This window comes from Oxyura jamaicensis, chromosome 4 (assembly GCF_011077185.1).
Source record: "Oxyura jamaicensis isolate SHBP4307 breed ruddy duck chromosome 4, BPBGC_Ojam_1.0, whole genome shotgun sequence".
Classification (NCBI taxonomy): Eukaryota; Metazoa; Chordata; class Aves; order Anseriformes; family Anatidae; genus Oxyura; species Oxyura jamaicensis.
In genome coordinates, this window is record NC_048896.1 from 63335770 (window position 1) to 63341970 (window position 6201).

The 6201-nt window shown below is 38.0% G+C and overlaps 1 long non-coding RNA gene across 1 annotated transcript; it reads left to right on the forward strand.

Annotated features, from left to right (window-relative positions):
• The first annotated feature begins 1931 nt into the window (after positions 1 to 1931).
• LOC118166618 lies at positions 1932 to 5899 on the forward strand. Its single transcript, XR_004750635.1, has 3 exons — positions 1932 to 1985; positions 2120 to 2216; positions 4893 to 5899. It is a non-coding gene; the product is annotated as an uncharacterized LOC118166618 (long non-coding RNA).
• Positions 5900 to 6201: the final 302 nt, after the last annotated feature.

Consider the following 6201-nt stretch of genomic DNA (forward strand, 5'->3'; position numbering starts at 1 on the left):
GAGGTCTCTTCAAGCTCTCAGAAGAGTTGGAAGCGATGGCAACTGAGTACCTAAATAGTTCTGGAAATCTCACTGTTCCTTTGGAGTGGAGTTTATGTGCCTATAAAAGCTTCCCATACCATAACTCCATCTAAGTGCGTAAAATAGTCTAAAAATCAGGTCTTTGGTGATTGTGTGTATCTGACAGCTTTTATTTTTTTCAGCTTCAGGCTGAAGTTCTGTAACTGACAGTGAAAATCCTACATAGCTTTTCCTACATGGTTATGGCATGTATTTATTTAACCATTTAATACTATTTTTAACTCTGTTGGAACTGGATCCACTTTTAATCTGTTGCAAAAGCAAAGTATAACAAAGCGGTGAGGTGGTGCTTGAAGATGGGAAATACTCTCATCCACCTGGACTGTGAGAGTGAGACTGCACCTCTCCCTCTGCCCATCCTTTCCTCTCAGTATCATTTTTTGCCACTGCCTTGCCAGCTGAGTGACCACCTCATTAGTTTGACATGACTCTGTGTGAGAAATTGTACCTATTCCTCTTCCACAACTGCTGCCTGAAGGATGTGATAAGACTGTCATGTCTGGATATCCTTTATTTTTCTGCCCCCCTTATTCGTAACCCTAAGGATGTTAACAAAACCTTGTTGAGGGATTAACCTGTATTCTACAGATTAATGCGTATGCTTGCAGAAAGCGCTCAGACACATCCTGGTTTCTATTAGTATGTGCTGACATGGCGGTGACGTGCAATTCATGGAGATACATTAACTGAAAGTAAATTAGCCACCCTGTCACAGAAGTGATCATCATCTTTTAGCCAAGTCCCCCAGACACCCCAAACCCTTAAAATACAATGGCTTCTGAATATTGTCAGTCCTGGCATCTTCAATATGCATTCAGTTAAATAGCCTAAAACAATTTATTTATGTGGATTATATCCTTGAACATGTCTGTGCCTTGAAATCTGTGTTTTTGCAAATATATCTACTTCTGAAATATTTTTGGAGGAGATGAACAGCAGTTGGTAACATGCATAAAAGCAGCAGATGTGTGATAGAATGAGCCTCGTACTGCTTAGCACATTGTGCTATTCTTTCTTTCTGGAGTTATGCAAAATATTAAAAAAGAATGATTTAATATCCTAATTGAAAAAAAGAAATGACTCATTCATAGCAAGCTGACCTAATTTACAGTAATATGGGGTATATGAAATTAATCACACCTAACAAACTTGTCGTGCAGTAGCACCTTAGCAGGGTCAGCAGTCACAGTGGTATTACAGAATGCTTTAAAGATACACAGGTTATACCTAGAGAGCCCTATCATCATTCACATGAACCCCATGTTGCCTGTCCTGACCATATTAAGGGACCTGTGATTTATCCCTATTTGAATACAGTCTGAATTGTTAAAAATAGTGCTGTGTGGCACATGGGGGATTTCATAAACTGATTTCTTCTCCACTCTGAAACACTGCCATCACTTTTAAGTTAGGAGTCTTCTGCTAATCTGACCAAACATCTAACAAAACGTGTCATGCTGTAATAAAACCTAGAGTTTAGAGGGACTCTAAATCATGGCAAAGCACCCAACACCCAGATCAAAAAGGGTAGGGTTAGCCATTTCCTGAGATTTTTGGAAGTGGTGATGTACACTGACTTCACTGAGAATATTGCTCGTTAAGTCATCGGATGATTTTTGAACATCTAGTCCCTGGCATTGCCACACCGTGACTGATCTTGATGTTTATATTAACACTGAATCTTTTCATCTCAGCAATTACCTGTATATACTCAACGGGTCACTAGCCCACACTAATTTGCCTGTCAACAGGGTTTTAGAGCTTGTTAATTTGGGACTTGGTTTGCTTCTTATGCCAGTCAGTGGATCATAAGCCACATATGCTACTTGTAATTCCTCACAAAGCACTCAGGCACCTGGGGCATCCTTGCATCACGTTGGCAGCTGCTGCCAAAGAAGAGCAGTGTACGTGCTTGACCAGCTGGGCATAGTGGTGAGGCTGCTGGGGCTCTGTCTGCAGGCACAGTTTAGAGTTGTCACGAACTTGGTCTCCTTCGTGTTTATTATCACATTGTGTTTATCACCTTTTTCTCTTATAGCTTTTAGTAATTATCAAGTGACACCTGATCCAAGTGCAAAGCAGGAGAAAATCAATCTAGTTTCCAGTAAACTTTACAAAAGATGATTGATGAATTGGTAAGTTTTAACTTGGAAAAAATGTAGGCTCAAATGATCTTCATTACAGATGTGCAATAAGCTCATTTTATTTTTTAAAGTACATTTTCTAATAGTTTATTTTTCAGAAATAATCTAGGATAGTTTATATAACTGAATGCATGACAAGACATAATACTGCAGCATTACATTCTTTAGGAAAGAACTTTTTCTGAGGTGTATTTGATACTTGAAAATGGGTGACTGAAGTTTTGTCAGATAGGTCAAACAGTTTAAATCCCTACTTGACAAAATCAAATCAATTATTATAAATAGAAGCATTTAAAATGGTTGAGAGCATTACAGTATGATCCTCATATCAAAACATTTTAATATTCAATGCACAAAATCGTGACTTACTTAAATTTCAGAATTTAATGACAGTTCTTAAAAGAGCGTTCTTTCAAAATGGAATTTTTATTATCTAAATCCTTTGGCTGTAATTGTAAATGATGTTTACATGAAAGTTTGAACTGATTTAGGGAAACACGTTGTCTAGAAACCATTGGAAGAAGTGAAAAGTACATGAGCAATATAAGGAGTGAGGATGTGGTACTGGAGGATCATGGTGCTGTCCCCATCATTTCCTGGTGTTCGTTACTACCAGTCAAAGCATACCAGAACTAGACTTGTGACTGGCCTTGGTGAAAGAAGGTTTGCTTAGGAATTTGTGACTGTTTCTAATGAATGGCACTGGGATATGGTCTAGTCTTGATATGGGGTCAAAAGACAAGGAAATTTAATGTGACACTGGGGGAAACTGTGGCAGTTGATAACTGGCTGTGAAAAGTAGTTGATTTTCTGTGTATGTGAATAAAAGAGAATATTGATTGTGATTACCACTGGAAAGAGAACAGTGTAGGGAAGTGAGGATGGATGAACTACTCAGCACAAGCATGTGGAAGAAATGGAGGAAATACATGGAATATATGGAAATGAGGAAAAGGAATGATATAAATGAAAATGGAAAGTGATACGACTACTTAAAAAAATAATCAAGGGGTTGGCATTTTTGCATATATATATATGAACGATGCTTCCAGGTATGTACTTAATGGCTACGTTTTTTTTTTTTTTTTTTTTTTTTTTTTTATGAAGAGTGTGCGTATAAATATTATAACTTTTTTTTTTAAGCTGTGGAGCTGTTGATTTTGTTTGTTTTGGCTTCATTTGTACAACAAGGGAGGATGGAGGAAAGGAAGGAGAGTAGAATAAAACCCTTCAATTTTCTTTTCTTCTTTAAGCATTCCTCTTGCTGCAGCTTATTTTTGATTCCCCAAGTTCCTCATTTAATATTTCTGGATGACAAATGGCAGGACAAGATAAAATATCTGAAAGACTGTTGGAAAAGTCTTCATTTGTGGTAGGGAGAAAACCTGGGAAGGAGCCCAAGGGAAATTTGTCAGATAATGTAGTGAAAAGTAAACAAAGGTAAGGATCATGCACATTGGGACCTATTAGAAATACCCTTTTTTGAGGGGAGAGACTTCCACCAACTGCTCAAGGTGACTTTAAAAGGCTCTTGCTCAATGAAACAATTTCTGTGCCACCTGAACTATTTGAGGGGCTGGGAGGCAGTGCAGAGGATAGAAACCATAAAGCAAGTAATGTCAGAACAGTTTGAGCAATGAAGTCTTGGTTTGGGTGAGCAAGAAACTGTACTGGGGATGGCTGCTATTTTTTTCCAGGCATTAGGCTATCTATGACTCCTCAAATACAAGATTAGTGAGGTCAGGCTTCCCTTGCTTGAACAAAGACACTGCTCTCCTACACATATTCATTCTTGTTTCATCTTTGTATGAAAGATGATGAGCAAGCTATATGGTGCTGTGAAGTTTGTTTCTGTCGTGCATCCATGTACGGCGTGTACGTGAGTATCAGTGAGAGATCTGGGTCTGGGATATAAAACCAAGCAAGGATCACTAAATCTAGAGGTGTGCATGGACCCAACCTCGGAGACAAAAGACTTCACAAGAATAAAGATTTATCAGCCAGCAGTGTTTATCAGCAGGGTCACACAGCATGCAACAAAACATTTTGGAGTTGGCCCACAACCTAGGCTAATGTAATTCCTTTTTTGTTCAAGTAGTCCAACATACTTTGTAACTATGTGCAACTCTACTATAGGTTCTGATGATTTTCTTAATAATTATTATTTTAATAGGTGCTTTATTTTTGGTGTAATCTGAAATTACCTACTGATAACAGTAACCTGTTCCATTCCTTTGAAGAATGATCCAAAAAACAGTGGTGCTAACATGGAATAGAGGTGAATACATTCCCAGCATGTTTACCAAAGGAACAAAGGCTAATAATATTGACTAGCCATTGGTCTGTGACTGTTAAAGTGACTGTCAAGTGACTGTTAAAAAGCTGGTAATATGGATCTGAAAGGAAGTGTCTCTTCCAAAGTCTTTGGAATTTTCAGGGGACTGAAAGAAGAGGAGGGATTTTTTTTCTGGTGATAATATCATCAATTTCACTTGGCCTTAATAAGAAAGGTGCATGAAGATTTGGAAGAAAAAAAAAAAGTGCTTTTAAATTTTCTATTTAAGGGTTACACAGTAAGCATTTGCTTTCTCAATGTGCAAAATGACTGCTGATCACAGTTTTTACAAACTTCACCTGTGCAAATAAATTTTTGTTTTCCCTTCACAGCAGCTGTACAGTGAACGTTAATGCTCCCTATTAAAAGGGGAAAAGCTGGAGTGAAATTATAACTTCTAGTTTCAGAAGAGAAAAGGTTATCACCTGTGCATGAGCTGACTGGTGATATTTCTCAATCTGTAGAAAAGTAACTGTCCTTTTTGAGAAGAAAGTGTCATCCTGATGAATCATCTAATCAAAAAAAAATTAGCATATGGTGGCATGAGTGTTTATGACAGTGCAGTCTTGTACAACTCACATTTCACTGCTTTTCCTGCTAATCAATCTGTAGCTTTGTGGCAAAAGAATATATAATTTAGTTGAAGTCAAATTCTAATTACTGGCAAACCCAAGACCTGATCTTAGTTCAAGTAGCAAGGTTATTTCACCAGAATACTAGATACAGAATTAAAATATTTCCAGCCATTTAATTAGTGAAGGGCTTAAGTATTTCAGTTAAGCATAATGAAAAATACACTGTTTCTCTACAGCTAATTATTTGTTAGAATATTTTTTGAGCATATTTTCAAAACCTGATTTATATTTGTAAACACATCAGTTTCATGAATAATAATCAGGGAAACATAAAAGTGTTTAGTAAATTATGATCTGTAAAGCTGTATATGTGCTACTAAGAGCCTTTATTTTACAGCATTGTACAACCTCTCACAGTACTTAAGACATAAACTTGTTAAGAAGTACAAAGATCATGTAATGGTGAGATCTATGTCACATTGAAGTAAATAGGAAAACTCCATAGACTTTGATGGAAACAGAAGTAGGTTTGGAAGTAGAAGATAAAAGATAAGGAGAATCTTTATTAAAAACTGAAAAAAAAAAGTCATGCAGGAAAAGGTAATAAATATACATGTATGTATTTGACAAGTGAGGTAGCAGTTTAGTTGCTTAACTCCAGAAAGTGGAAAGCCAGCTGAGGAAAAAGAAACTAGTTTTCTTCAAAAGGCTCTCTTATTCCTTGTCTTTTAAGAACCAAGGTAGCACTGCCTTCTTACACAAGCACCCCCTCTCTTTTCGGTTCTAGAGAGAAGACATTACATGGCGGCTCATCTCACTGAAGAGCCTGATGGCAGTGGGGAGAGTCAGAGCAGCCCCGCGCTGCTTGGCGTGGTGACCTGCAGGAGGGGAAGCAGCAGGAGCCAGCAGCGGCCGAGGGTGCTGAGCCGTGGGGTGCAGGATGAGGCAGAACACCGCCTGCCCAGAGCCGTAAGCTGTCCTTCCCCCTGCTTACCAACCAGCTGTAGTCCTGGGAAGCTGAGAAGTCATTTCAGTAACTTCAACAGTTTTTAGATGAGGTTCCCTT